Source organism: Dromiciops gliroides, chromosome 4 (assembly GCF_019393635.1).
Source record: "Dromiciops gliroides isolate mDroGli1 chromosome 4, mDroGli1.pri, whole genome shotgun sequence".
Classification (NCBI taxonomy): domain Eukaryota; kingdom Metazoa; phylum Chordata; class Mammalia; order Microbiotheria; family Microbiotheriidae; genus Dromiciops; species Dromiciops gliroides.
In genome coordinates, this window is record NC_057864.1 from 182,969,395 (window position 1) to 182,975,192 (window position 5,798).

Here is a 5,798-nt window from a genome sequence, read left to right on the forward strand (position 1 = left end):
TGCATTCCATTTTTAGACAGCTCAAATTATTAGGAAGTTGAAAGGCAGTACATCCCCAAGGGAAAGAGGATTCGACCTGAAGTCAGGAGACCTGGATTCAAATTCTACCTTAGACACTTATTAGCTGTGTAACTGTGGACCAGTCACTTAGCTTCTTGGAACCTCAGTTTCTTCATCTGTCAAATGGGGATAATAATATTTATACTAGTTACTTTATAGGGTTGTTTTGAGGAAAATACTTTGCAAATGCTATTTCAACATGAGTGATTATTACTAGTCCTTTTAATTTCTACCCATTGGTCCTAGTCTGGGGCCAAAGAAAACAAGTCTGATCTTTCTTCTACACATCCCTTTAAATACTAAAAGATAACTATCCTGCCTAAGTCTTCTCCAAGCCAAAAATCTCTGATTCCTTCAACGCCTCATTGTATAGCATTGGCCCCCAGCCACTGACCATCCTGGTTACCCCAGTGTAGGCACATTTCACATTTCAATAGCTTCCTCAGTATGTGTTGCCCAGAACTAAACACAATACCACAGATCTGTTCTGCCAAGAACAGAGGACCATAATTTAACTCATTCCTGGCTTCCTTTAAGTCCCAACTAAATTTCACCTTCTACAGGAAGTTTTCCCTTATCCCTCTTAATTCCAGTGCTTTATCTCTTTCAATTATATTCTATTCATCTTGTGTATAATAAGCAGGTAGATAGGTGACACTACGTGGCACTGCAGTGGATAGAGTACTGGGCTTGGAATCAGGAAGACTCATCTTCCTGAGTTCAAATCTGGCCTCAGATACTCACTTGCTGTGTGACCCTAGGCAAGTCATTTAACCCTGTTTGCCTCAGTTTCCTCATCTGTAAAATGACCTGGAGAAGGAAATGGGAAATCACTTCAGCATGTCTGCCAAGAATACCCCAAATGGGGTCATGAAGAGTAGGACATGAATAAAACAACAGCTTTATATATATTTGCTTCCTTGTTATCTTTTAAGTTCCTTGAGGGCAGTGACTATCTTTTGCCTTTGTTTGTTTGTTTGTTTCCCCAGTACTTAGTACAGAGCTTGGTAAATAACAGGCACTTAATCGAATGAATGAATTCTGAACACTATGCATGTTCAGTTGATTTTACATTTATCACTATTAGATTTCATTTTATTAAATTCAGCCTACCATTTCAACCTGCCAAGATGTTTGGGGAATATTTTGGGGTTTTTTTTTTTTACATTCCAATTCTAACATTGAACATAAAATGTGTCCCAAAAGTCAAAGTACAATTTATTCAAACTCCCCTAAGACTTTTGGGACACCCTGTACCAATTATTCCTTTCAGTTTAGTGTCATCCACAAATCTAATAATTGTGTCATCCATGCCTTCAAGATTAATAAATCGGGGCAGCTAGGTGGTGCAGTGGATAAAGCGCCAGCCCTGGATTCAGGAATACATGAGTTCAAATCTGGTCTCAGACACTTGACACTTACTAGCTGTGTGACCCTGGGCAAGTCACTTAACCCCCATTGCCCCACAAAAAAAAAAAAAGATTAATAAATCATATTGACCAAAACACATCCAAGAAGAGAGGTACTCCTATAAAAGACACTCTCATGGAGACATCTTTGCCCTCCAAGAACAAGGCAGTGTTTGTTAAGTGGCCAAAAGAAGGAACCAAACAAGTTCCCTGCTCTTGACCCAGCTGGTCATGCTTCTTATCACCTTTGCCCGGACTACTGTAATAGCCTCTTAAATGCTCTCCTTGTCTCTGGCCTCTTCCTCCTTCAAAGTCTCTTCCACAGACCCACCAAACTAATCTTCCCAAGACCCAGGTCTGATCATGTCAGGCCTTTGCTCAAAAGTACCCAATGGCTCGTTTTTGACTCTGGGACAAAATACAAACTTCTGAGACTAATGATTGTCCCTATCCCCATCCTCCCAATCTGATTCTAAATTACGTTTTTAGCCTTAATTCACATGCACTCTCCTCTACCTGATCTGTTCTCCAGACAAACTAAACTACTAGCTCTCCCCAAAATGTTCCATCTTCCCATGACTTATCCCATCTGTACATTTCAAAAAAGCTATCCTGGGGGCAGCTAGGTGGTGCAGTGGATAAAGCACCAGCCCTGGATCCAGGAGGACCTGAGTTCAAATCCTGTCTTTCACTTGATACTTACTAGCTGTGTGACCCTGGGCAAGTCACTTAACCCTCATTTCCCTGCAAAAAAACAAAACAAAAAAGCTATCCCTCTACTTATGACCTGTTAGATTGTACCTCTCTAGGTCTTAGTTCATCTGTAAAATGAATCCTCTCCAGGACATTATCCCCACAAGCATCCTCCTCTTTAATCTTCACTATCCCTGCTTCCCTGCTGCTTACAAATACACTCATCTCTCTCAACCTTTAAAAACAATTTTTAAAAAACCACCTTTCTGTAGATGCTATCTATCATCCCCACTTGGTATCATTTTCTATCTCTCCTCTCTTTTTCAGCTTATCTCCTTGAAAAAGTTGTCTATAATCATTGCTTTTCCATTCTCTCCTCAACCTCATTTCTCAAGCCTTTACAACCTGACTCCCATCCTCTTCACTCAACTAAAATTGCCTTCTTCCAAAAGACTGCTGCTCTTGTGGTTGTTTGTTGTTGTTGTTTAATCCTGTCTGACTCTCCATGACCCTATTGGGGGTTTTCTTGGCAAAAACACTGAAATGGTTTGCCATTTTTCTTCTCCAGCTCATTTTATAGATGAGGAAACTGAAGCAAAAAGGGATAAGAGACTTGCCCAAGGTCACACAGCTAGTGTTTGAAGCTGGATTTGAACTCAGGAAGATGAGTCTTCCTGACTATAGACCTAGCACTCTATCTTCTGTCCCACCTAGCTGACCCCTTCCAAATGACCAATAATCTTTTAATTGCCAAATCAAATGGCTTTTTCTTAATCCCCATCCTTTTGAACTCCATGAAGCATTTGACACTGTTGACCAACCTCTCTTCCTGGCTACCCTCTCCCCTCTTCACCTCCATGACATCTTCTTACATATCTGACCACTCCTCAGTCTCCTTTCATGGGCTCCCCAACCATGTTGTACCTCCTAACTGTGGGTGTACTCCAAGACTATGTCCTAGGCCCTCTTCATTCTCTCTTTACTCTCTCTCCTGGTGACCTCATCAGTTCACATGAGTCTAATTATTATTTCTACACAGATGATTCCCAGATCTATGTATCTAGCCCTAGTCTCCCCATCTCACAATAACTGCCTGTTGGACATTTCAAACTGTATTTTTTTCTCTCTTGGGCATTTACAATCTTTCACAATCTGGCCCTAACCTTTACAATCTTATTACCCATCACCACCTTCCACCCACACTCTGGTCCAGCCAAAGTAATCTTGGTATTCTTCATACAGGACACTTATCCCCCTTATGCCTAAAATGCCTTCCCCCCTCAGTGCTGCCTTTCAGAATTCCTAGTGTTCTTCACAGTTCAACTTTAGGGCCTCCTTTCCTGACCCCCCAGATGTTAATGCCTTCCCCCGCCATCCTGGTATCTCTTTGTGTCGATTTTGTACCACACATATATGGGTACACACACATGCACACATGCATTTGCCTCTCCAAGGTAGACTACAAGCTTCTTGAAGGTAGGAATTCTTTTTACTTTTGTCTTTGTATTCTCAGGGTCAGTCACATAGTAGGCCAGTATTCATTAATTGGAGATTGAAGATATGGGAGATTTGGAAAGGATTGGGGATGGGGGTGGGTTGGGGTACCTGGACAGCCCAAGCTATCTGAAGCACTTCTCAGGGCAGAATGCACAGTAGATGCTGAATAAATTGTTCTGGGTTTGGTTGTTTACTGACAGATAGATCAGGTACATTGGAATAGGCCTGCCTCTGAGCACCCTTTTTCCAGGCTGCTTAGCCCTTAGGGGTCTGTAATCCTAGAAACCATTATTGAGGCCCAGGAGCTGACCCAGGGGCCTCCAGGGACCCAGGGGAGACAACAAGTCTCACCACCCCATACACATTGCAACCTAATCCTGGAGCCTGGCTCCACAGTGGTGGAGGCAGATGGCAGCGATGGCTCCCCGACCCTCCTCTCTGAAGGGAGGGGGACTGGACTGGGGGGAGGGGCTGGAGGGAAAGGGATTTCCAGCAAACTCCAGCAACATTAGTCTCTGGGGCAGGGTGTCCTGCTCCCAGGAAAGCCAAAAGCCTGTGAGGAAAGCTGGATTCAGAGGTTGGCTGAGGTGGTGGTGGTGGGGAGGCAGGGTTGGGCTTTGGGAAGGCCTTGGGATACCAAGGTTGCGAAACACAAGAGATTGCAGAAGGCAGAGGGAGCCCAGCTTGGCACTTGGGGAGGTGGGGAGGAGGAGAACATTGCCCGCCCTAATGAGACGACTCAGACCTTCATTTGCAAGGTCTGTTTTGCAGTGACATTTAATTCCAAATTGTTTGTTCTCTCTGTGGAAGCCTCAGCTCGGCAAACCACGGGAATATCATTTGAAAAGGAATCTGGCCCCTGGAGCCCTTTCCTCCTGCTCTGCAGGGGGGAGCCAGGCCAGGCTTTACCACCACAATAACAAACCCCAAGCCCAAAGCACGCAACAGGGCTTAGCTCAGGGTCAGCTGGGGACAGAGGAGAAGGCAGCTGGGAAGGTAGGCCTTCAGCCCTGCAATTCCAGCATGGGTCTGATTCTTGACCTGGGGTGGGTCTATTGTTTCCCTGCTTTGGGGCCTGCCTCTTTACTGGATGTGATCAAAGCTGATTTCCTAGACTGTTACAACTAGAGGGAACCTGACAGAAATTCCAGTGCAACCCCCAAATTTTTTCAGAGCAGGAAACTTGACTCCGAGAGAAGAAAAGTAACTCTCTGGAGGTCACAGAGGGAGTTAATGAATATTCCTGACCTTGTTCTGAAGTAAGCATTCTTAACCTGGGGTCCATGGACCCCCTCAGTTGTTCATGGACAGATCTGGGAAAACAATTACATCTTGATTTTCACTAACCTCTAACTTCAATTTAGCATTCCCTTCAATTATTTAAAAACATTCTTCTGAGAAGAGACCCATAGCTTTCATTAGCTTGTCAAAAGGGACTGTGACTCATTCCCCTACTAATAATAATTGCGAACTTTGAGGTTTGCAAAGTGCTTTATATATGTTATTTGATCCTCAAAACAATCCTATAAGATGGGTGCTATTATTTTTCCCATTTTGCAGACGAGGAAACTGAGGCTGGGGGAGGTTAAGTGACTTGGCCAGAGCCACATGAATGTGCATGTTATCCTTGCGCAGGGGCCATGCTAATCTTCTCTATGTCGTTCCAATTTTAGTATGCGTGCTGTTGAAGCAAGCACCAGAGTCACACTTCTTTTCTTTTTCTTTTTCTCTTTTTTTTGGTGAGGCAACTGGGGTTGTGACTTGCCCAGGGTCACACAGCTAGTAAGTGTCAAGTGCCTGAGGCCGGATTTGAACTCAGGTCCTCCTGAATCCAGGGTGGGTGTTTTATCCACTGCGCCACCTAACTACTCTGAGCCACACTTCTAATAAGTATCTGAGGCAGGATTTGAACTAGAGTTTTCCTGACCCCATATCTAGCATTTTAGCCACTGCATTCCCTGGCTGCCTGCTCAAACGTTTCTTATACTCCTCTTTCTGAGGCTGTTTGGCTCAGCTGAGTGGCACAGGGTGTTAATGAATTCAAAGTCACATATTGGATACTTGGTAAAGTAGGTAACCTTTGCTCTGTCCTCTATAACTCTCTAACTCAGGCCAATGTCACAGATAAATGCCACAGGA

At 44.0% G+C, this 5,798-nt stretch overlaps 1 non-coding gene across 1 annotated transcript; it reads right to left on the minus strand.

The window, feature by feature from the left end:
- Positions 1-5,249: 5,249 nt before the first annotated feature.
- Positions 5,250-5,356, minus strand: LOC122726997. The gene has a single exon (XR_006352982.1). It is a non-coding gene; the product is annotated as a U6 spliceosomal RNA (small nuclear RNA).
- Positions 5,357-5,798: the final 442 nt, after the last annotated feature.